The 25,162-nt window shown below is 34.4% G+C and overlaps 1 protein-coding gene and 2 long non-coding RNA genes across 4 annotated transcripts in view; 2 read left to right on the top strand and 1 right to left on the bottom strand.

The window, feature by feature from the left end:
• The window catches only part of LOC134675243 (transmembrane protein 216-like), a 489,019-nt gene that overhangs the window by 222,198 nt on the left and 241,659 nt on the right, over positions 1-25,162 (top strand). The window lies entirely within an intron of this gene.
• On the top strand, positions 10,575-12,561 carry LOC134675027 (uncharacterized). The gene is made up of 3 exons (XR_010099675.1): positions 10,575-10,854; positions 11,352-11,480; positions 12,363-12,561. It is a non-coding gene; the product is annotated as an uncharacterized LOC134675027 (long non-coding RNA).
• LOC134675028 (uncharacterized) lies at positions 12,290-14,121 on the bottom strand. Of its 2 annotated transcripts, XR_010099676.1 has the most exons (3): positions 13,764-14,121; positions 13,434-13,666; positions 12,290-12,514 (listed from the first exon to the last, which is right to left on the bottom strand). It is a non-coding gene; the product is annotated as an uncharacterized LOC134675028 (long non-coding RNA). The 2 variants fall into 2 exon arrangements; XR_010099677.1 differs by lacking the exons at positions 13,434-13,666; positions 13,764-14,121 and adding an exon at positions 12,865-13,424.

Here is a 25,162-nt window from a genome sequence, read left to right as displayed (position 1 = left end):
CGCCGCAATAATATTGGAGCGACGTTAATAATCGTAAGCGCCAACCGCCATAAGGTACCTTTATCCGTGGGACGTCACATATCTTTACTATATCGTATTTAGTTAATCTCTAATTCACTTTCCGAATCGCGCCATGATTCTGTAAGTATTTAAAGGACGCCCCAGTTTCAGCATGATAAAATTAGTGACGTATTTATAGGTGTACCCTTATTTTACCGCCAAATTTTTTGCAAAATTTTGTCATACAGAAAATTATTCATAGAATAATCGAATCACATATTTTTGTTACAATTAATTCTATTTCTTCGATTATTTATTTCAAAGAAACATATTTTGTAACTTGATTAAAATTCAGAATATTTATTCAAAGAATTTTAAATAAAATAAAAGACTGACTGTAGAATTATCATTCATTGAATATTATTTGTGCGACACTACAGTTCACAGAATATTTATTTCAACAATTATTATTTTACTAAATTACCTTTCACATACTAGTAGTATTCATTGAAATTGCTAAAAAAGGAGTTTAGGTTACTTTAGAGCTGCAACCTCTAAAAAAACTAACCCTTGCTGGAAAAGTGGGTTAGTTTAAGTTAGAACTGCGACCCCCAACAAAACGAACTGTTGCCAGAAAAGTGGGTTAGGTTAGGTTAGAACTGCGACCCCCAAGAAAACGAACTGTTGCCAGAAAAGTGGGTTAGGTTAGGTTAGAACTGCGACCCCCAAGAAAACGAACTGTTGCCAGAAAAGTGGGTTAGGTTAGGTTAGTACTGCGACCCCCAAGAAAACGAACTGTCGCCAGAAAAGTGGGTTAGGTTAGGTTAGAACTGCGACCCCCAAAAAAACGAACTTTTTCCATACAGGTGTGTTAGGTTAGGTTAGAACTGCGACCCCCAAGAAAACGAACTGTTGCCAGAAAAGTGGGTTAGGTTAGGTTAGAACTGTGACCCCCAAGAAAACGAACTGTTGCCAGAAAAGTGGGTTAGGTTAGAACGACAACCCCTAAAAACGAATTCCTTCCAGAGAAGCAGATTGCGTTAAATTATATTTAAATAAATTATATATTATATATAATATTAACGACTAAATAAATAAAATTCGGCTAAATGACTATTTTGTATATTTAATTTTGGTGAACCGTATTTATAAGAAGTGACTTTTCTACAGATCGATGATTCTGTGAAATGAAATTACTTGAACAAATTGTTCTTGAAACAAAACTAATGTTTTAAATTTTCGGTGAAACATAACTAATCCGAACTAAAATTATTTGAAGTAAATATTCTATGTAAAGATTATTTTGCGATTTGAAATTACTTGAAAAATTTTCTGTGAAACGAAAATCTGCAGAAAAATTGACGGCAAAATAAAGGTAAACCGTATTTATAATGACGTTCATTAAACTAAAATTAATTACGCAAAGGAAAACCTTACCTATTTCCTCTAACTATAGTCAAAATTTCCTGGATATCGATTAATTTTAAACGGTTAATTATATAAGGATATACCCAATATCTGGGATACTAAAATTAATTTAATTATCCAATCTTGTTGCTTGGCGGGAGTTATTAGTGATTTTGCTCTTAAATTTTAAGGGGAAATTATTTTATATTAATTATAGAGTAATTAACGAGTTGGGAATTTACACATAATTAACGCTTGAAATATAATTATTATTGCACTTTATTAACCAGGGCATCTGCAGTAAATGAACAGTCGCCGACCGCTGTTCTGAGTTTCCGGACCGTTCCAAACCCATGATAAAGGCCGGCAACGCACTTACAACCGCTCTGGTGTTGCAAGTATGTATATGGATACGACGGTATTTGCTTACTTTTGCTTACCATCAGGTGATTCGTCTACTTATTCGTTTTTTTTCCTTTAATATAAAATTCATACATTTTATATTAAAGGAAAAAAAATTAAAATGTAGGCTTCCGGCAGGACTTGAACCCGCAACCTCCGCAATCCGTGCGTTAGCTCTAACTAATTGAGCTAGAAGCCTACCAGAACCTCCCGAATCTTTCCATTCCTTCCCTTATGTATGTGGCATGCATCCTTTGGGGCTGTCCATAAATTACGCCATCGATTTTTGACGATTTTTGACCCCCCCCCCCCCCGTGTGATCATCCAAAAATCATGCTTCAAATGACCTCATTTCCTCCTACTTCATGCTACCGTCATCCGATGCCCAGACCCCCCCCCCCCCCCTAAATTGAAATGACGTAATTTATGAATAGCCCCTTTGGCGTGGCGTATATCATTATACAAAACATAAATTTTAAAATTGTCTGTAACAACGTTTGATGCCTAACATTCTTGAATAAATATCTTAGCTTACACCGCACAATTGCATTGACACCCAACCAATGTCCCAGCTACTTTAAACAAAGGATAAATGATATTCATAACTTTGAATAGACTTTTCAGAAATGACCGCCAAAATTGCGCGCAATAAACATTTCAAAAAGCACTGTTTTACTAAAAAATAAACAAAAGGTTTTGTCCGGCCAACAGTGCCGCTAGAACCACTGGTCAATAGCGGTGTTTGTTTGAATTACCGTTGGCACAGTAGGCCCGCAGGGTCGTAAATAAGACAAAATTATAATGAACGGGAGTATTTGTAAAACTGTACTTTGTTTTTTTTGTGATGACGTAGCAATGTGGCGAGTCCTTGTCTGTTATAGGATTTTCAACTTAATTCCTTTAATTTTAAAGTTGGTTTTTCTGTAGTATGTGCAAAGGGCTGGAATGGACATTTATCATGTGCTGCTTCAACAGTTAACTCCGTTATCTTTTGTCTACTGTGAATTTCACACGTAGCTGGTGACTTAAGATTGTTGCTACTGGATGAAAGACAATTTATTTAGGTATGTCTGAGGAATCGTTATTTCTTACAAGTAAATAAAAAAAAATCCACTAGCTTTTCGGTAAAGGAAAACATCGTGAGGAAACCTGCATACATCTGCGAAGAAATTCCCAAGACGTCCCCAATCCGTATTGGGCTAGCGTGGGGTCTTATAGCCCAAGCCCTCTCGCGCTTGAGAGGAGGCCTGTGCCCGGCAATGGGATTTCTTACAAGTACATAAGTCAAAATGACTGATAAAAACAAATGATTCATAGCCAATATAACGCCATTAGAATGTTCTTCAAACAAATACGTTACTTTTGACACTGACATCTAATCCATATCGTTTCTAGATCTATTAATTGACGTAAGTATATTAAAGTTCGAATGGGGCACTATAGTTTGTTCATTGATGTTAGGTACAGGAATTACCTAACAACATTTTTAAAAATGTTAAACTCTACTATGTTGGTATGCGTCAATACGCATTTAAAAATAAAATATCTATATACTTTTCATTATTAATAACAATAATAACTAATGCAAAGTTAGATATATAGTTCAGGAAGTCAGTGGTTACAAGTTATATTGTTATATTATTATTTACACATATTTGTGTGGTGGTACTAGCGCTCGACATAATGCCCAATAGATGACACCCTGCTGTCACCTCTATTGACAATGACTTAAGTTTCATGACATGTACTGGGACCGCGTCGAGCACCAATACCACCTTACTCGTATAATGGTAAACGAAAAGACAAAATATTCTTAAATATCAAATCATTCGCTGCATAAGCTATACAGGGTGGAAAGATAAGTCGGGCCCTGGAGGGAAACTACCTTAAATCCTTAAGCTGGCTCATTTTACTTAAAGGAGACATTCCTTTATTTTTAAAAAGAAACAAAACTGCATTCAAAGATTTTGTAAAACTCGCTTGCCTCTCCCGGGACTCGAACCGACTAAAAATTCAAAAAAAAACTTGCAATTTTATTCTACTAGTTATACAGTTAATGTTAATGATAACATTTTTCCAAGAAACATTAGGTCTTACACTCGTCTGTCGTACAAAATATCCATAAAATGTAATATTTAGTACTTAAGATATTTTTGGACAAGCCAAATTGAAGAACGAAAAGAAAAATACTTTGAATGCAGTTTTGTTTCTTTTTAAAAATAAAGGAATGTCTCCTTTAAGTAAAATGAGCCAGCTTAAGGATTTAAGGTAGTTTCCCTCCAGGGCCCGACTTATCTTTCCACCCTGTATATTAAACAAAAACAGAACAAATATTTGCAATTGGAGATTTTGCATACAGCTTACAACTTTTCTTACATACATACATTCATACATCACTGGCTCAGTGACCCAAAGAGGATCTTGGCCTCTGACACAAGAGAGCGCCATTCTGCCCTATCCTGCGCCACTTCACGCCAGTTGGGTATTCCGAGGGCGGACAGGTCTTTTTGGGCTTCGTCACTCCAGCGGTATCTAGGTACAACTTTTCTTAATGAAGTAAAATAAACTAAATTTAAATTTTCTAAATTTTCAAGTAGAATTCACTCCTCGTCCAAAAGACAGCAATGAACTAGCCGTGTACAATGCTTATTGTGCTTTAACAATCCGCACCCAAAACGCTCTTATAAATATCACTAAGCCCGCAAATTGTCACTAACTGTCCCAAGGCCACGAATCCACAAAGAAAACAATGCACTCAGTAGCACCATTTGATTTCCAACACCAAAAACAATGACATCTCGAACAGGTACGGAAGAAACAAAACACAGTGCAACAAAAGATCCAGTAGCGTATGAATATATAATTAGGTTTAAACCTAACGGTTTCGAAAGGGTTACCAATAAATCAATGGTAGATAAAGGGGTAAACGGTAAAGTGGCCAAATGCCATAGTGTGGTGGAACCTTTAGATTGTGAGCCGTAAAGGGACGCCGCAATTTTTAGGGTTATGATTTATGGTGAAAAGTTCTGTTATTTTGGTGTGTTTGGTTCTCTAAACTAAACGTTGGTTACTTATTTTTTGTTTTATAGCACTACGAGTACTAAACTTCGGTAAATGACACTTTGGTTGTCCATGAACCGTCAACCGGGACATATTTCATGCTGAAAGGGGAGGTTGCGTCAGGGGGAGGGGATGGGACACTAGTGTGCGTATAGCACCATACCCGCAGGTATCATACTACATTCATTGAATGCTGGCTATAATTTGTTTGTCTTCCCCATACATTAGAACACAACTTGACCGAATCACTACCTACTAACCACCTAACATCAACAGGGAGACTAGCTCACAGTGACTCCGTTAGTTGGGCCTTGAGAGAATGGATGAAGATCGGGACGTAAAAAGAGCATACCTGGGCTGTCCAGCAGGAAGACCTCCTATCAGACGCCCCAGATATCGCTGGTGCGATATGGTGGAGGCGGATCTACGCGAACTTCGAGTCAACAATTGGCGAGAGGTCGCACAGGACCGAGAAAAGTGGCGCTGTATTGTGTCGGAGGCAATGAAAATAGCAGAACATTATCATATTCAATACTTAAAAATCGAAGAAGGACAATCCTTCTTACGTAATCAAACGCCATGCGCTGTTAAATCATGCAATAGATTAGAGATGCACCGGATATCCGGTTGCTATCCGGTATCCGGCCTATCCGGCCATTATTTTACTATCCGGCCGGATACCGGATAGTGACCTGCTATCCGGCCGGATACCGGATAGTAACATTGCTTGATTTCGGAGTAAACAAATTGGATTTAAGAAACAGACACGGTCATAATCGTACTTGTTTATTATTTTAAAACAATTTAATCATTCCACTGACTTGCACGCGCACTCATTTCGAACCTAGAAATGAGTCCGCGCGAACGTTTACTAGGAAACAGGTCAAACCTGCAGAATGCGCACCTGAAAAACCGAAATGTAGGTATAATTCCGGCGGCCGAATATCCGGCGGCCGGATACCGGATATTCGGCCAGTGTCCAGGCCGGATATCCGGTATCCGGTATCCGGCCAAACAACTATCCGTTGCATCTCTACAATAGATTACGATTACAATTTTAAATAATATTAAAATGTTCTTTTACGTGGTTCATCTTGATGTATTATGTAATAGCGACCACATATATAGAGATGTAGATTTTTTGAGTTCAAGGTTAGTATCTCCTAACATCTAGGCCTCTAGAAATCTCGGTTAGTAATGTTTTTATATACTTACGTTATTTGGGAGATGTAGACACCAGCGTAAAAATAAAATCTAAACAGTCAAAACTTTAAGTTTGGAAATGTAAGAGGTCTCCTAGGCAGCACTTAATTGGCAAAAGTTATCAGTAGTTTGTAGATGCTATATCTTGATGAAATACAAAAATCTGACAAAATTGTCGCCAGAAACAACAAAACATTGTAAAAGATTGTGTGCCTCAATAAAATTGGAGCAAAGCGGGCGGACCAAAGGCTTTTTTAACGCATTTATTCAAGAAGTCCCCAACAGGCCTTTTTTACTTAACCTTAAAAATAACGAGAGTTGAATACCTAGTCACTTTTTATCAAATTTGTAATTAAACTTGTTTGCATAACGATAAAAATATTAAATATGACATTTTAAAACATCATTTCGGTTGACTTCCTTGAAAGGTTTATTTGAGAACAAACTTTGAAAACTACCTGCTTACACCTGGTTATGGCAGGCATTTAGTCAAAGTTTTTTATCCGCACATATTGGCCAAGGTTAGACCTATCAATTCTTTAAAGATAAGAGCACAAACACTTTGTACCTGTTGCACATTCGGTCGAGTCATGTCGATTCGTTAAAAAGTGTTTCCAAGAAAGCTTTCTAGTCGTAAAGCGAGTAAGTGCGATTTTTTGTGCAAACCCAAATTTGTGCACAAGTGTAAACTGCATTGTTACAAGCACATTAAAAAATAAACTTTAATTGCTGGAGTTTGCGCAATGTGTTTTTTGGGGTTATAAAATAATAAAAATTTAAGCATTGCATTGCAATTACTTTGGGTAAATGGCGAGTAATTACTTAGATTTTGCCGCTTGAACAATGTTGCTGAATAACTGCTGAATAACGGTTCTCGTAAAACGTTTGTAACTTTCTTTACTAAGAAATGTGTTCTATGGGCGTGGAATTGAATAATTAACACAAATTGACGGGCGAAAAGTTGTCAAACCCTTTGGAATTCCAATGACGGTTTGGGAAAGTTGACGTAAAGGAATGTATTTATGATTCATTTTATGCGAAATGTAATAGGTAATGTTACGGTGAGGTCTAACAATATAGTAGGAACTATATTGTTAGACCTCACCGTATAGTCTAACAATAGAGTAAAGTGTGAATTAAGCTAAGGATTTAGCTTAAAACCAAAGTTTAAGGCTGTTTTCTTAATACGGTTAATAAGACTAGCTAAAGTGAACCTATCTATCAAATTTAACGTACGCAGCCGCAATAATAATTAGTTAAAGTGATTAAAAACAGCAAAAAGTATATATTATGTTCTAGCTTAATAATTTTTTTTTTTCTTAGTAACCTAGCTAAAATCTAACTCTTGAATGGGTATATTTATAAAAAGTACCTATTTCAAAGCTTTTTTTTTTCAGGGGTATAAAAAAGTATTGAAGCTTGTATTCTCCAAATTCCAAATAAGCCCTATAATTGTCAAATAATATCACATACTTTGTGTAGTTATTTATGTAAAAGGGTATATAATTATTCATACATGCTTAATTTTTACTAATTTAAGATAAAATGTAAGAGTATCTAATCGTAACATGTAACAACAATGACATAATAATGTCATTTAAACGATTTGACACATAATTAACGATCATTACTAACCAGCGCCGGCTGACTGTTGGTGCCACATTTAATGTAGATAGTCATTTGTCTAGATTGTTACAGGCTAAGTCAAAAATATGTAAACATTTCACACCTTATTACAATGAGATAAGACACAATGATGTCAACATATTTTTGACGTCATTAATAATTTCGCTCATCGCGTTTTTGACATTTCATTATGAATCTTACTTATGAGGTTATAGAGTTGATTTTTGCAGTAGTTTGTCATTCATAAATTGACCTAATACACTTGAAAGTACTTTTCCGAACGCTAAATACTTAATTGTAATTGATATATTCGAGTTAATTAACTTTCGAGACTTTTCTCATTTAAAAGACATTTTATTTGGTTTGGAAATGGGAAAGTGGCGCCTATCTTTGATAATCTAAATTCAATGTAATTAAACTAATCTAACATCTCGTAAGGGTATTGATATTTCATTGATCATTTACTAAATTATTTTCTATACCTTTTATAGTATTTATCTATTCAAATTTTAGTTTTTCCACGCACATCGTGAGGAAAATAATAAATATTCTGTGTATTCATAAGTAAAATATAGTTTCTCTGGTAGGCTCAAACAGACCTGTATTTAATATAAAGGTCTATATGAGACGTTCCTTACCCGCATTAGAGTGGGAATTAGACGTAGCCCAATTTAAGGCGAGTTGTACCTAGTAGTATCAATTTGATGATGAATCTAAGGATAAATTTCTTTAAACCAGGTAACAGGTCATAGTGTATGATTCAATACTTTTACGCACGAAAAAGGACTTTGGACATTACATTTATTGATTAATTAGTTAGCTTCAATATATGACGGTACAAAACGAAAACAGGCTGACTATATATTATCGTGGCTATGTACTTTCCAAATAGGTAGTAACCACAATGCCAAACTAGGATTGTATAGTCAGGGTTTTCCTAAATGCTGAAAATATATTTTTCCTGGTTAATTTCATGCGATTAAATTTGAATCATTTTTGAAACAATAGTATCTCTAGTGTTTAGTGAGTTAAAAATTAAGATATGGCGGTAATTTTGGATACGTCGCGTATAGTACGTCGGTCGGCTCATCTGTCTGCGACCCTGACCGCCACTGCCGGCGCGCTGGCAGCGTGGGCCCAGATGGCCTACAGCGAACCACGTTCCTCTTGTTGCCTCCCTGTCACACTTACGTACAAATTTACAAGTGTAACAGAGAGGTAACAATGCACGTAGAACGGTTCACGGTAGGCCCCTTCTTTAAACAATACTGCTAATTTTTAAACAATATTGTAAAAGCGATAAAAATGGATTCATTTTGGACTTAAACTTTGTATTTCCAGAAAAGAAATTTAATTTTACATAAGGCGGACTCAATCCATATGGTGTTTTTCTCATTAGGTACACAAATCTTGTTATCTCATTAATTGTTTTTTTTTTGTATTCTATGTATTTATTATAATATAAATATTGTTTAAATACAAATATAATTATATAAAAATATCCGTTTTGACAAAAAATGCACCTCGCGCACCTATACGGCGTTTAAAATTGTTCAAGGTCATAAAACGTACTAGTCGCCTTAAATGAGTGAATGTGTCAATATAAGCATTTGATAACGCGAGCAAACACGCAGACGAGGCGCCAGACGAAATTAAACACATTACCGGTAATATTAAACACATTACCGGTAATATTCACGACGATTAAAGTGGCGATGAAACGTGCCAAACAAACTGAATATTTCCAAGATGTTTTTGAAAGTGATTACTTTTATAATTACGCTTAGACTACCAGTGACATGGAGAAATGCGAAAAGTCGGGCTTAATTTGTTTATATCATTTACCAAAGAAAAAGTGACTGAGGGCTACAATAGGTATTATATACAGGGTGTCACTGACCATCGGGCTTTAAATCCAGGGCTCGATTCTACTCGCTAAACTGAGCTACTTTTATTATGGCACCAACCCCGAAATCCCAAAAAAAATTTTTACGTTCATACATTTTGTCTGATCAGATGTCGACGTTTTCTATGGATAAGCCAAAAAATTTTCCCCGATTTTAGGGTTGGTCCCATAGTAAAAGTAGCTCAGTTTAGCGAGTAAAATCAAGCCCTGGAATTAAAGCCCCATGGTCAGACACATACTGTATAGCAGTGCGACTACTTAAAAAAGACAAATCAAAATACTTATTAAAATACACGAATTAATTTGACGACGACCGGTCTGGCCTAGTGGGTAGTGACCCTGCCTGCTAAGCCGATGGTCCTGGGTTCGAATCCCAGTAAGGGCATTTATTTGTGTGATGAACACTAATATTTGTTCCTGAGTCATGGGTGTTTTCTATGTATATAAGTATGTATTTATCTATATAAGTATATATATCGTCGCCTAGCACCCATAGTACAAGCTTTGCTTAGTTTGGGGCTAGGTTGATCTGTGTAAGATGTCCCCAATATTTATTTATTTATTATTATTTATTTATTTTAATTTCGAGTTTGAACTCTTATTTCTAAAAGAAAGTTCCGTATTCAAAAGCGCCATAATTTCCCTGGCCCTTACGAGGTTAACACTCAGTTGTATCAATCAAATATGAAGTAAAATTGCAAAAAGCGACATCAACTACCTGTCCAAATTGTACCTGTCTAAAGATAAACAGCCGTATTCATAAACAGTTAGAGCATTGATCATCAGTTGCTGATAACCGGATGTCACAAAACGTGATTCATAAACACTTTTTAGCGCTAAACAGTTGATCATCTCTTTATTAAATCCTCGGAAAGTTACGGAGCCGAGGACCCTTCTTTATCTGTTTATTATCTGCTATTTTACAAGATGGCGGTCACGAAACAGCTGATTTTGGCAAGAGTGGCAAGAGCAAGAGCAAATAGTACGTTTTGGTTAAAATCCCAAATGTGAATGGAAAACAACTTTAATATGTGCAATTACGTATTACATACCTGGATATAGTGCGAAAATGGCGCGAAACCTAAATATCCCGCTTTTTATAAGTTGTTTATGTGATTTTGTGTATGGTGATTTTCGTTTAACCAAAATATCGAAGAAGGCAACAGAATTCTATGATCGCGTAGTCGGAAAAATGCATCATAAACGGAGCGAGTTCCTCCCTCACAGCTATTAGGCGTTTGGAGAAATAGGTAAACCGCCAGATTCACTTAAATCTATGCGGGCCAGCTTCATTGCTCGCCATACAATCGCATTTTCGAAACCAAGTTTGGCTTGGCAAGTAATATTAGAGCGTTCCATGTTCCTAATTAAAAATATTTGGAGGAGTCGCCATCGTCGGACACGGCGAGGACTTACTTATATTTGTGCGTAAACCCTTTAGTTATTCATTATTACCACTTGCCAGAAACGTTGTTTTTAATTTAAGATCAGGGTGTTCGCATTTCGCAAACTTAAATTTAATTGCATTTCTTGCGCACATTATACCTACCTATATAATATTATAGACCCTGTAAGAGTACATCAATCTCGTTCATAGTTTGCAATTGAATAACTAACCATTATACCTAATGAGATTATAATATTTACCATAAGTTAACTTGTTTTATAGACATATTTAACCGACTGTGTTTAATAAAAAATATCACAGGTAAGTAGGCACTACTTAAAAGTATCAACTTATTTACAGGTAAAAGAAGTGTGCACTCTTGTCAGTCTGGTAAAGTGATGAAAAATCTGAAAAAGTCACGGGTATATGCAGTCATTGCATAGGCAGTTTGCTCAATATTGGCTTTGAGCATAACAATTTGGCCTCCAGGTAAAAATATTGCAAGCTGAACTTTATAGAATGAAAGTTTCATTTATGTCAACTAATTATTCAGTATAGTCATCCAGGTTGGATTCTATACCTACCTGTTCTTGACGCTAAGGTTTCCAGTGCTCCCAAAAATGCACTGTCGGCTATTTGTAACTCCGCTAGTTGCCTGTAGGCTGCAGTGCTTAATATCAGATGGGCAGCACTAAACTTGTCCTTGTCATTGTCTGGTATTCAAAAATACCTTTTAATTTTATTCTACATAAGAACCATTAATTACCAATATTATTTTTGAACTTCTTTGAACTAGGTACATAGCATGAACTTACCTATGAATATCTACTTTACTTTATATAAATTGTACACTTTCATCAGAACAATATTGCAAACACATGAATATCATAAATATGTGCAAAATAGGGTCCTACTTTCCTTTTTAGAACTCTCAAAATGATTTGCTATTATGGTATTTATATGAAAATTTATTTTCTAATAATAATCTGGTGCTTTATTTTATACATGGTATGGTGTGACATAATTTATTTTAAGTACAGGAAACATCCCTATTAGACTGCTAGATACATTTAAGATTTTATTGCATTGTAATTAGAAAAATGGAATTTTGAGTATTTCAATATGGGTACAGTCGCCTGCAATAATATGTTACTCTTCAAAGGCTGCAAAAATGTGCAATGCTCTTATGGGCCTTTGTTGTGTAACATATTATTGCAGGTGACTGTACATCATTAATAAAAATTGTACAAACCTTAACAAGTCAAAAAATATATTTAATTAGTAAAATAAAACACCAATTAAATTAGAACAATTTTATTACTTCAACCTAAATCAAGCTAGGTTTTCATTTTGATGTTTTTTTTCTTTTAGGTTTCTTGCTGATTTCCTGCTGGGACTTGCAGTGTACGGAGTCAGTTACACTTCTCTGACCAATATTCACAGCTGTTCACAGGCCACAGCTTTTCTTCCAAAGCCTGGAGTTATTCAACAATAACAGTGGCTAATGATGGTACTTTCAGGATCTGAAAAGATGCAATAATTTGAATAAAAGTATTTTTGTATTCAACAATTTTCTTTAATTTTTAGCTTATGATATAATGGATGTACTTAAGTTAGGGTCACATGATTCAATATAGTTATGGTAACTAAGTATCATTTTAAGCTATAGACAGAGATCAATATGACTTCATTTATTATTCATTACCTATTAGGTACTATAATATGATATCATTGTACATTGACCTTGCAAACTCTCTGGAATAGATGTCCAAACTGTCTGATGAGATATAGATTAGCCAACTTAATTATAACCAACTGTACGCAGAAAACATCTTATTTTTAATCAGCAGGTACACAGTATCTATACACACACCTGTACACTGGTATTTAAATACTGCCTAATTTGTGAACCATCCTTCCTCGTAGTAAGTAGGTTGGCTAGGTGATCGAGTATAATAACCATCGCATTGTTCCATGCATAAAATAAATACCATTACAAAATTATTACTAATGACACGATGACAAGAAGTAAACTCGCGACACAACGGCTTGTTACAATAAAACATCACTTGTACATATAATTATCATTTGGTTCCATTGTATGGTTAAGAAATATAATACCTATAATAGGTAGGTACCTATGCATAATTTTAAACAAATACACCAAGCTCCACAAAGCACGGATAAATTTACCAAATTTATAAGTGTTATAACCTTTAAATAATGTCAAAGCCGTCAATGCAAGTGTCAATCTTAACATGTTCAGATACTACATTTTATGTTACGTACCTATGTCTATAATATATTATAAATAGATGGTCATGCCCAAAATTTGAACTGTACCTAGAGTTATCATCAAAATCGCTGCAGACTTTTCTTTGTCTAACTCTAAACACTGCAGGTATGTAAGGTAAACAAGAAAGTATAGGACATTGTTCATACCTGATTTAGTGAGTCTGAATGGACTTCGTTTTGTTGACCCGTTGTGAATTTCTGCCGCAACCAGAATAAATAAGTGTGAACTCATGAACCATTATTCAATGGTTCTTCTTGCGGAGGCGAGTGGGGTCTGGTACGGTATCTGGCTTCGACTTCTTCTCTTCGCTAATTATGCACTTCTCGGTTAGTTTGAAAGAACCCCACTTCTTTCGACTCCATTCCACATAATATTGAAACTAAAAGCAATAAGATATAGGTATATCAACATTGCAGTGAACTCATATTATTACTTGTTGCTGTATAAGATACTTGTCTGTAAACGTAGTTACTCACCAAGTTTTATAAAATTTCCGGCCATGCAGCAATCTCTAATTATTTTTGTGGCACAGAAGCTATTTTAATAAGAGATAATTCCGAAAATTAGTCAAAATAGTAAATCAACTTCTTCATGATATTACGATTGGCCGCTAGTGCTGCTGTCAAACTTTTTTTTTAATTTAATGTTCAGCCATATTTTAGTCTATGATGCGCCAAGATGCCAACATAACGCGTCTAATCTGCTTATTAGTTAAGAAGCCCCTAATAAACGTTTATAAATCATGGTTCTTATCAACGGCTTATTAAGCCTAAACAGCGGATTAGCTAATAAGCTGATCATTCCTCATTTAAGGATTTTTTATGAATACGGCTGAAAGACCACACCAAACTTTTATAACCGCCCGCATAACCCAACAATATTAAATTACCACTATTACCGTCGGCCGTTCAAACATTGTCGCAAACCAATTGTTGCCCATAAGCTGATTAAGCGTTAATCCGACTCTTTTGCGATTTTAATCCGACCAAACGAGATCGTCAATTGTCTTAATAAGCGCTCGACATTTGTTCTACCGGCGCATTTCACTTTGGGGATTATGAGCTTAAAATTTATCGGTAACCAGAAGCTTCTTGTTTCGTGTCATGTTGTTACCTGTTTGGTTTGACGTTGTTTTAATAAGCGATTTAATTTTTAGCAACAATTTTCTAAGCAAAGCATGGTAATTTTCTTTAATTTAAGGGTTCTGCTCAGTTTATATACGTTTAACTGGAAAATACATTGAATTTTTCAGATATACTTTCATGTCTTATCGAACGAGCGAGCGAAGCGAAGCGAAGTTCTTACATTCGACTTGGATCACGCGGCTGGCTAGCGGCACGTCCCGGCATTTCGATGTTTTTAAGCTGAGCTGTCAGAAGATAGTTTGATACTCAAGAACTTAAGTAAATTTGTTCTAATTTAAATGAAATTGGGTAAACGTGTAGTTGAGGGCATTATATTTTAGTCATTAATTTTTGAGCAGGAACAAACAAGAGGTCATTGAGCTAGAAGACCTTAAAATGCTAAAAAGCCATTTGTGAGGGGTCTTGCTATTCTGGTCATTTTAATTGCAAGAAAGTATGGTCGAGTTTGGTATCAAATGAAAGTGCTCGGTTTGTTACACATTTATAACATTGTTTTTTTTTTAATTTAACATTTTTTTCAAAAATGATGACAATTTTGGAATCCAAAATGGCGGCCATGCACTGTGTCATAAAAGTCGTCATGGATGTCGTTTTATAGGTTTTGGGGGGCGCAGATTTCGAACATGATGACCATTTTGGATTCCAAAATGGCGACCATGCACTATGTCATAAAAGTCGTCATGGGTGTCGTTTTATAGGTTTTAGGGGGCGCAGATTTCGGAAATGATGACCATTTTGGATTCCAAAATGGCGACCATGCACTATGTCATAAAAGTCGTCATGGGTGTCGTTTTATAGGTTTTAGGGGGCGCAGATTTCGGAAATTATGACCATTTTGGTTTCCAAAATGGCGGCCATGCACTATGTCATAAAAATCATATAAAAATTATCATGGGTGTCGTTTTATAGGTTTTGGGGGGCGCAGATTTCGAAAATGATGACCATTTTGGATTTCGAAATGGTGGCCATGCACTATGTCATAAAATTCGTCATGGGTGTCGTTTTATAGGTTTTAGGGGGCGCAGATTTCGAAAATGATGATCATTTTGGATTCCAAAATGGCGGCCATGCACTATGTCATAAAAGTCGTCATGGGTGTCGTTTTATAGGTTTTGGGGGGCGCAGATTTAGAAAATGATGACCATTTTGGATTTCAAAATGGTGGCCATGCACTATGTCATAAAATTCGTCATGGGTGTCGTTTTATAGGTTTTAGGGGGCGCAGATTTCGAAAATGATGACCATTTTGGATTTCAAAATGGTGGCCATGCACTATGTCATAAAATTCGTCATGGGTGTCGTTTTATAGGTTTTAGGGGGCGCAGATTTCGAAAATGATGATCATTTTGGATTCCAAAATGGCGGCCATGCACTATGTCATAAAAGTCGTCATGGGTGTCGTTTTATTGGTCATGGTCATTGGTCATCATTTTCGAAATCTGCACACCTGTGTTACAAATAAGGTATCTGAGTAAGTCAACAACATCTATATCTATTATCGAAATGTACTTTTGATAGTAGTAGTACGAAATGTAATCTGAAAGGAATCAAGTAATATATTCCTGTAATGAGGAATCGACATTGATTCCAATTTACTAGTAATTGTAATATTCGAAAAATTGATTCCTGATTCCTCAAATGGAATTGTAGGTACTTAGTAATTCGATATTGTTAGATTACAAAGTAATCTGGGAATCGGTAATCAGATTACAAAGTAATTTTAAGTAATCGTGGAATCAGGAATCAATTACGAAATGCCCATCTCGGACTAAGTAGCACTGCTGCATTCAATTGATCTTTTTGGCGAACCGCGAGTTCACAGTTCGGGGCGAACTACTAGTTACCTATATTCTATAAGTCAATCATGATCTCGAACGACCTCGTTGATAGTCTTAATTCAGTGCGCAACACGATCGGAGTATTTCTCTGAGATTCTTCTTCTTCCTCGCGTTATCCCGGCATTTTGCCACGGCTCGTGGGAGCCTGGGGTCCGCTTGACAACTAATCCCATGATTTGACGTAGGCACTAGTTTTTACGAAAGCGACTGCCATCTCTCTGAGATTATGAGTTTAATTTTATCACCATCACCCCTTTATCCCATAGTACCCTCCTTTTTGAAGAACCCCAGAATGCCCCTCAAGAAAATATCAGGGAGCTAATTCCACAGCCCAGCCGAAGCGTCCGCGGGAGGAAATTCCTCTTAAACCGCACAGCGCGCGGCCATTTTGGTTTCTCCGATCGCCCCAAATTGTTGTGTTCTTTTCGGTGAGCTGGTCAGGACCAGACCTCTTTTACAACTCTAATCCTATTTATATTAAACGCGATTGTCTCATTATCCATTTTTAACATTTGTTCTATCGGTATTCCCTTAAAGGATTATGAGATTAAGTTCGATAACCAGAAGCTAGATTGTGTTGTCTGTTTGGTTCTTGGCCGGATTAACCGTGTTTTGGATATGGCTAGTAGTAAATATCATAAATAATCCTTCTTCGGTATTTAGCGGAGTCTCTTTGATAAGATATTGAAACATAGTACTTCGTTAAATTTATGGTTTTAGTTAAACCCGTAATTATAAAATATACAGAAACATTTAGTCTGAAAGACCATTATATCCTTATGTCTATAATTTGGGGAAATACTAAAAAACTTATTTTCACCACGGGTGACCCTAGGGCTGGCTCATTCCTAGGCCAAAGAATAGGCATAGCTATTCAGCGTGGGAATGTAGCCAGCTTTATGGGCACCCTTCCGCAGGGGACAGATCTGGGGGACCTAAGGTAGGTGGATAAGTTTTATTTATTTATTTTATCAGTTTTAGTTTTAATTTATTTAGTTTATACTTAATTTTAATAATAGTTTGTATAAGTTTTGTTATTGAATAAATTTCCCACTAACTTTGTGATTTGTGATATACATAATTTCGAATTTAATGAAAATAGGGTCTTATGTATAAGTAAGTAGTCTAAACTGCCCTTTCAAATAAAATCTCATACAGCAAAACAAAAAATAATGCGTCGTATGTGGAAATTAAAAGACTGGCACAAGAAAAAAATGATTGGCGATTGCTCCACCGACAAGAGCAAAGCTCTTAAGTTATGATGATGATGACAGCAAAACAGGCAAATATATTATGTATAGGTATTGTTTGGACAACTTTTGCTAGATTTTATTCATATACATACAAACTGAAACTTCGCATGAAACTGAATGAAATAAATATTTCATGCAGCGTCGCCATTAAAGAACTAATAAGCATACGTCGGACTCCAGCGGGCATTTTCGTGGCATGTCAGAATGATAGGTAAGGTTCGCAAATCAATCAATTCACTTTCGAGTATTTGTACTTAGTATTTGGTACCTAGTACATAGATATGCAAATTAACAAATAAAGCAAATCTTTCTATTGATTAGACGGCACTCTACCAACAAATATAAGTATGAACAACAGTCATAATGACGCATGTCAGCTATTTATTTGTTTTTTAAGTGGCCACTTCAGTGGGCTATCAGTCAACACTTTAAAGAGTATTTACACATTAAAGATGAATAAATGATAATGGGTAACTAATTTAATTAACTATGTTACAAATACTAGGTACATTATAATACTCGTAAGTTAAGATTTTTTTGTAAACCTTACCTTGCCCTGAAACTGCCCCCTATAGTCCGACGTTTGCTAATAAGCATTTATAAGATGTTAATCTTAATATTTTTGATCACAATAATATATTAGGCTATATTATTTTAACAAAATCAAACTTGAAATCTATGTCTACATATTTGATTTTTAAATTATTTATTTACATACAATATATATACAGTGGTATAACTAAACGAAATTATTAACTAGCTTAAATCTAAAATAAACAAACTAATAATCAAACTATATATTTTATTTATGTTGGGTATTTTTAGTTTTTCAATCTATCAAAGAAGGATATCATAGAATGCATATTTCTACGAAAAAAAAATTTTTTTTAATATATTTTTTTTTAGTAAGTATTAGTTTTTTTTAATTATATTAAATTTAATTGTTTATATTTTTTTTAGAGTGAGAAGTTATTTATTTTAATTCTGTACACACAAGACTATTACTACTAGAATATATTTAAAAAATGCTTATACGTAATTCACACTAGTTATATTATCAATATCCTTTAAAGCTAATTAGTGATATTATGGGAAATCCAATAAATTAACAACCATATATGTTTGACGACATACATATACATATATACAGTTAATTGTTCAGAGTTGGCCCAATTCCTGAATAAGGTAAATTGTATGAAAATCAAATTAATTGCGGTTTTGATACTACACGGTAATAATGGATTGGTATAGTGTGATAATGTTCTGGGAAGCAGAAACCAGGTTTTATTCTGTTACTAGCTATTATAATAATTATATGGTTTAATATGGAATAAGGAATATGGGCGTCATAACTATGACGCGAGAATAAGTACAGTCGCCTGCAGTAATATGTTACTTAGCGGAGGCCGCAAATATATCTGACACGATCTTATTTGTGGAGCCATAAGTGCGTGTCACATATTTCTGCGGCCTTGGGAGAGTAACATATTATTGCAGGTGACTACCTACTGTAAAACCACCCAACATAGTCGAATACTACAACTATGGACCACGAGTTATTATTGATTGTTTCTTCCATTTATAAAAATATTTTGCCTTAGAACTGCGATCTTCAAAGAATGGTTACACTTGAACGAAGATAGGTATTCGAATTAATTTTGAAACATAGTTGGGAGATTTTGGACTATTAGATGATGGTGGTTTCGTGGTTGACTTACATCATACTTGTATTTGAAAATATATTTATATCATTCTTAAATATTTTATGAAACCCTTAGGGATTATTTTGTGATGTTTAAGCTTTATTTTTTTAATCATTAAATCCTGAGTTAAAAAGTTCTAATAAATTAATAAAAAGTACAAGAAACTAGGCAATTTCATAAACTATTCCATAATTATTTATTCACTGACACAAATACTTATTATTACTCAGAATATTTTTTTATTTAAATAAATAACATACATGAACAAAATAATTATATGTAGATGGTTTATAGACACAATTTTTCAATCATCTAGATCAGATCTAACCCTCCGTCTGCAATGTTATAAAAAATTGCTCGTTCTCTACATACGGCGCGGCGATCGTATTAGCTTTTTAATGACAATTATAACTTTTTGCTATTAATTATAACACCGGAACAGCTGATGTCATTTGCCGCAAATTGCACGAATCGCGTTACAAAATTGCGTTTCCGTAATTGTCAATAAAATCTTCACACCTGCGTAAATTAACAAATTGGCGTAACCTCGTAAGTCCCCGTGTACTTGCACAAGTACAAATTAAATTCGAGTTTTAAACTCATATAGGAATAAAAGAAAGTTCCAAATTCAAAAGCGCCAAAATTGCCCTGGGTCTTACAAGGTTTATCAGATCCGTTACTAAACTAGTAGCCGCTTCAAAGAAGTGCGTTCGATTTTCAAATTGATTCGATTTTTTAAAATACCAAAAACGATTAAGTGCAAGCTGTTCGGTATAGTAAAATAAGCTCTGTGAGTATGATGGTAGGGATGATTATGGATTGAACTTGAAATATCTATGATCGGTATTATTTTTTTAAGTGTGTCAAGTTATAGGTGAGGTGTAATGTGTGCTAACAGCTCGTTACGGTGACGCACAGACAGCTTGGTTTTTAATGGAATGTGGAGAATGGCACGTTTGCTGCGTTAGCGAATTACTTGATACCTAGTGATGCGTTGTTTTTATTTAAGTATTGCTAATAAAGTACTTATGCGATTTTTACCAAATTTTTGTTTTAATTTATTTATATAGGTACTTAGTTTTTTTGTATGTAAAACATTTTATTTTGACGTAAACAATTGGACATTGAGGAGACAGTAAATGTTATAAAAATATAATAAATGTCTGTCTTGAGGGAGATTCTGTACAGAATTCCTGCTCCGTCTTAAATTTATTGGTGAGGTTTAAAGCTTAATCTAATATTTGAACATAGTGTTTCTTTCATATTATTCTAGTTTTTTTACTTGAAAATAATAGTTCATATGTTGACATTGACAGATGCACAATAAGTACTCAATAGGTGGCAATAATCAATATTTGTAGGTAAATAAATATGTATGTCTATGTCTCACGGAAGCCTTGTTGCTATTCGTAATTTCTTAAAAAAATACATACATATCTTTATTTATATCGTCTTTATAATGTTTATGTTATAATTATAATTCAATTAATTAATACAAATACGAAAAAAAGTAATGTGAAACAAAAATTATGTGAAAGGTAAATGTACATTTATTAATATAATAATTTAAAATCAAAGAAAACATTCAGTCAAATAAAGGATAATACCTACCAAATATAATATTCACAGTACATTTATTTTATTTTATTTTTATTTCGGATAGAATCGGACTTTTACAATAAAGAGGGTTCTAAATTGATTATGAAAAAAATATAGAATATCTTTATCAAGCATGTTTAAAAATATCAATATTATCCCAATATCAATCCACACAAGGTGTGGCCAATATGCTTCCTTTTTTACAGAAAAAAAAACGAATAGGCTAGGGCGGGCGTGCCACCCGGCTGAAAGCTTCCAAATTCGAATCGCGAAAAAAATACGCGAGTGCGCGCGCCGCTGCATGGGTGTATAAATAGCGCGCACGTGTTGAGACTCCATCAGTCGTGAGACGCTCTCCGCATTGAACGCACGCCGCTCCGCTCTCGCGCGCTCCACGACACTCGTAAAAAAGATCGATTCACCCTAATCCAACTTCAAAAATCATCACCATGGACATCAAAGTTTTGGATCCCACTGGCATCTACTGATTTTCAGCCGAAAATCACGTTTTCAACGAAAATAAGAAGATTTTCAAAGTTTTTGAAAAATTTAAAATTTGCAAGATGTTCGTCCTGGACCCCACTGGAGTTTACTGAATTTTGTGAAGATCTACGTTTAGAAAAAAGTGCTTCAAAATGTTCGTGCTAGACCCGACCGGTGTCTACTAAAATCCAATTTAACAAGTTCAAGAAAATCTTCAAAATGTTCGTGCTTGACCCCACGGGAGTGTATTGAAGTAATTAGTGCAAGGACCTAGTGCAACAAAATGTTTGTCCTCGATCCCACGGGTGTGTACTGAAAAATAAGACTTTTTAGTGATAAGTGTTAAATCTATCAAAATGATCATCCTAGATCCCACTAATGTGTATTAGGTTAGTTTTCTCTGTAGATTAGGATTAAATAATTGTTAGATTTGAATTTTTGCCAGTTATAATCAGCAACATGGTGCTTCCTATTTTGGACCCCACTGGTACTTACTAGGGCCTCATTTTCTTGTGTCCCAATTTTTAGCTTGGCATTTAAGATGTCAGGTTGCTGTTGCGATGCCGTCAGACATAAACTCATATCTATAAGCAGACAAAAAGTCTCATACAACAGAAGAAGAAGGAAATTGTTTTCCGAGTGATGAAGTAAATTGTAATTACCTATGTATATAGTTAACCAAAGACTGCAAAACCTGCCCGATTTTGACCTTTAGTCTGATGTCAAGACTATGTTTAATTTATTGAAGTTACCTTAAATATAAGTGATTATTTATTGACTAACACCATTTAGTTTTTAAGTCTTTAGACCGGTATTATTTGTTTCTAAAATGTCGGCGAAGGTCAATTTGTTACTTGATCGTTTTGCGATGTTCGCCGCCTCTTGCATTTCATGTACCCGATTGCATTTTTTCACTTTTGGCAGTGATTTTATACTCTTGTAAAATAATGAGACTGTTAGTTAAATACTCTAGCTCAATGTTGCTGAATAAACATTAATTGTTAAATAAATATTATGTAAAACTTATACAAATTTTTCATTACTTTCCCTCCTGTTTTTAAAGTGACAATACCAAAAATACGTTATAAATTTTTCGACAAATATTTTTTTTCAAAATTTAATTAATAATTCAAATTACAACAGTTTAACTCAAACAAAGCGTATTATTTTCAAATTATTCTTCATTGACAGTGACAATTACCAAAAATACGTTGTCGATTTTTCTACAAATATTTTTTTTACAATATTTTATTAATAATGAATTTACAATCGTTCAACTCAAACAAAGCGTATTATATTCAAATTATTCTTCTTTGACTCTGATAAAATTGTTCAACAATATGTACCTATAGTAAAAAAATATGTCAACATATTTTTGGAACCTGTCAGATAAAATTTAAATGTAGTTGTGTTCAGAACTCAAATGAACTTCACATAGACAGAATTAAAATATGCATTGACATCTTGTAGGTATATATACATTACATCTACATAGACAAAGAGACACTTTTTATTTTTTGAGACATCTATACAATCATTACAATCCTATGACAATATTGCATCAGCCGATTGCAAGTAACGTAACTCTAGAAGGCTACACCAGTTAAATCTTGGTGATCTTGAACCAACAATCTAAACCTCAAACGAATCAACACGAAAATATAAGAGACACTTCTTCATAGTAAGATATTTTTACCATAAGTATTTAGAAATTAGCTAATTTAAATTTAATTTTTATACAATTTTTTTTTATTTTAATGATATGAATTGTATACAATGATAAATTAACGCCTAATTTGTTGCTGGTAAAAATACGTCGCTATTTCCCTGACGGCGTTATAACCAAATTACTCACAAAGGTAAGTCAATCATTGGCCTGTAACATCAATAATACGATGGTTAAAGGTAACTAACTAATCGCATTTCCTAAGGAATATGGAAATTAAACAATACTTTTGTGCGTTGTTAAAATGTAAAGTAGACAACTGTCTATTTTTCGTCGACATATAAAACAGACAGATACGATAAGGTATAAAACGACGAGTTTCAAGAAGATGAAGCGAAACATTCTACTTGTCGCTGTAATTCGTAAGTATTTAAGTTTTAACTTAAAATAAATCTAATAAATAATCTAAAAAAAACATTGATTTAAGAAAATACACGTGATAAACTGTTATTAATAACTAATAGGTAGATAAATGCATTAAATTACTGCATTCCATAACACAAAGACAGTGCGTCAGTAGGTATTATGTCTACAGATGTAGAAAAAATTAAGTAAGTAGATACATACATGTCAATATTCAAGCGAATAAACAGAAAAACACATTTTTATGGTCGTAAAGTAAGTATTATTATACTTTTCTTATATAATTACTTATATTATGAAATTAAATAGTACTTACCTATATCGTCCTACGGTATAAAACTGAGACTAATGTAGAAACTAACCACACCTGTTATAACTTAGTTGTATGTCTCTTGTTAAATTCTTTGCCATTTATAATTTACTTATTTAAAGGAAAATTTTAAATAATATTACCTAATTAATGAACGTAGTTATGGCTTGATGTCGTCAAGGAGGACATGCGTGCCAACGGACTCACTACCAGGGATGCCGAAGATCGGGCAAAGTGGTCACGAAGGAGTCGGAAGGCGGACCCCGGGTCCTCGCGCCCCGCGCGGGGGCACAGCCGGGATTGACGCCAGGATGATGATGATGATGAATGAACGTAGTTATGCTATATCTGCACACAGAAAGGTATCTCTTCATTCATCATAAATTTATACTTACTTATTTTTTTTAACTTGTGCGTATTTCGATTTTTTATAAATTTTATGACTAAATTTTATTTAACATAGTATTATAATGACCACGGGTACCTTTGTAAGATTAGTAAAATATTTATAATGTATCTAATTTACCACATGACGGTATATCCTTACAAACGTCTAATAATGTATTTAAGACAACGTATTAAAATAAAGAAAAAAAGATATTCTTTTATAAATTTACGTCAAGTAAAATTAAAAAAATCTTTACATTCATATGAACAATAAAGTAAAAAGTACTTTTTAACTAAAAAGCACAAAGCATGCAGGCTGCAGGGGGTATTTTCAGGCACGCTTAGTGGAACAAAAGAACTAAATTAAATTTAAATGGATCTTATATATTTAGATCATCAATCATACAGACAGCAAAGCTACAAACACAAACACAAATACAAATTTGTATGCACGGGGTGCTTAGCTAATACTATAGTTTTACTGACTGTACTTTTTGATAACACATAATGTTTGAAACTTAAATTAAAATAGGGACATTACCCACCTTTCAATATGTAGTAAAATGGCAAGCTTGTATATGACTACATCTAGGCACTAAATATATTACTAAATCCTAGGAATTACCTAACCCGGTATCACTAACGGATACAGAGTAAAGGATTTAGACTGGCCGATACAAGGATCTTGCCTTAGATTTACCTACATTGTATGCATCGACTACCATTCAAGGCAATTTAAACTTTGTTTCAAAGGGCTAAGATAGATTGTGTGAATAGGTTGCGTGGAAAGATACGAGTTTGTCGCAGTTAGCAGTTATGGGAAACCCTGTGAAATAATTAGCGTTTGCGGTCGTCTAATTGCTTGACAATATGATATACTCAATTAAATACATTTCGTTGAGTACATTTGAATATAGCCTCGTAAGACCCAGGGCAATTTTTATGTGTTGAATTTGGAACTTTCTTTTGTTTCTATATGAGTTCAAAACTCGTATTTAATTTGTATTTGTACAAGTACACGGGGACTTACGAGGATATAATTGTATTGTTAATGACAGGTACACTTTT

Source organism: Cydia fagiglandana, chromosome 21 (genome assembly GCF_963556715.1).
Source record: "Cydia fagiglandana chromosome 21, ilCydFagi1.1, whole genome shotgun sequence".
Classification (NCBI taxonomy): domain Eukaryota; kingdom Metazoa; phylum Arthropoda; class Insecta; order Lepidoptera; family Tortricidae; genus Cydia; species Cydia fagiglandana.
This window is presented reverse-complemented; position numbering and strand designations above follow the sequence as displayed.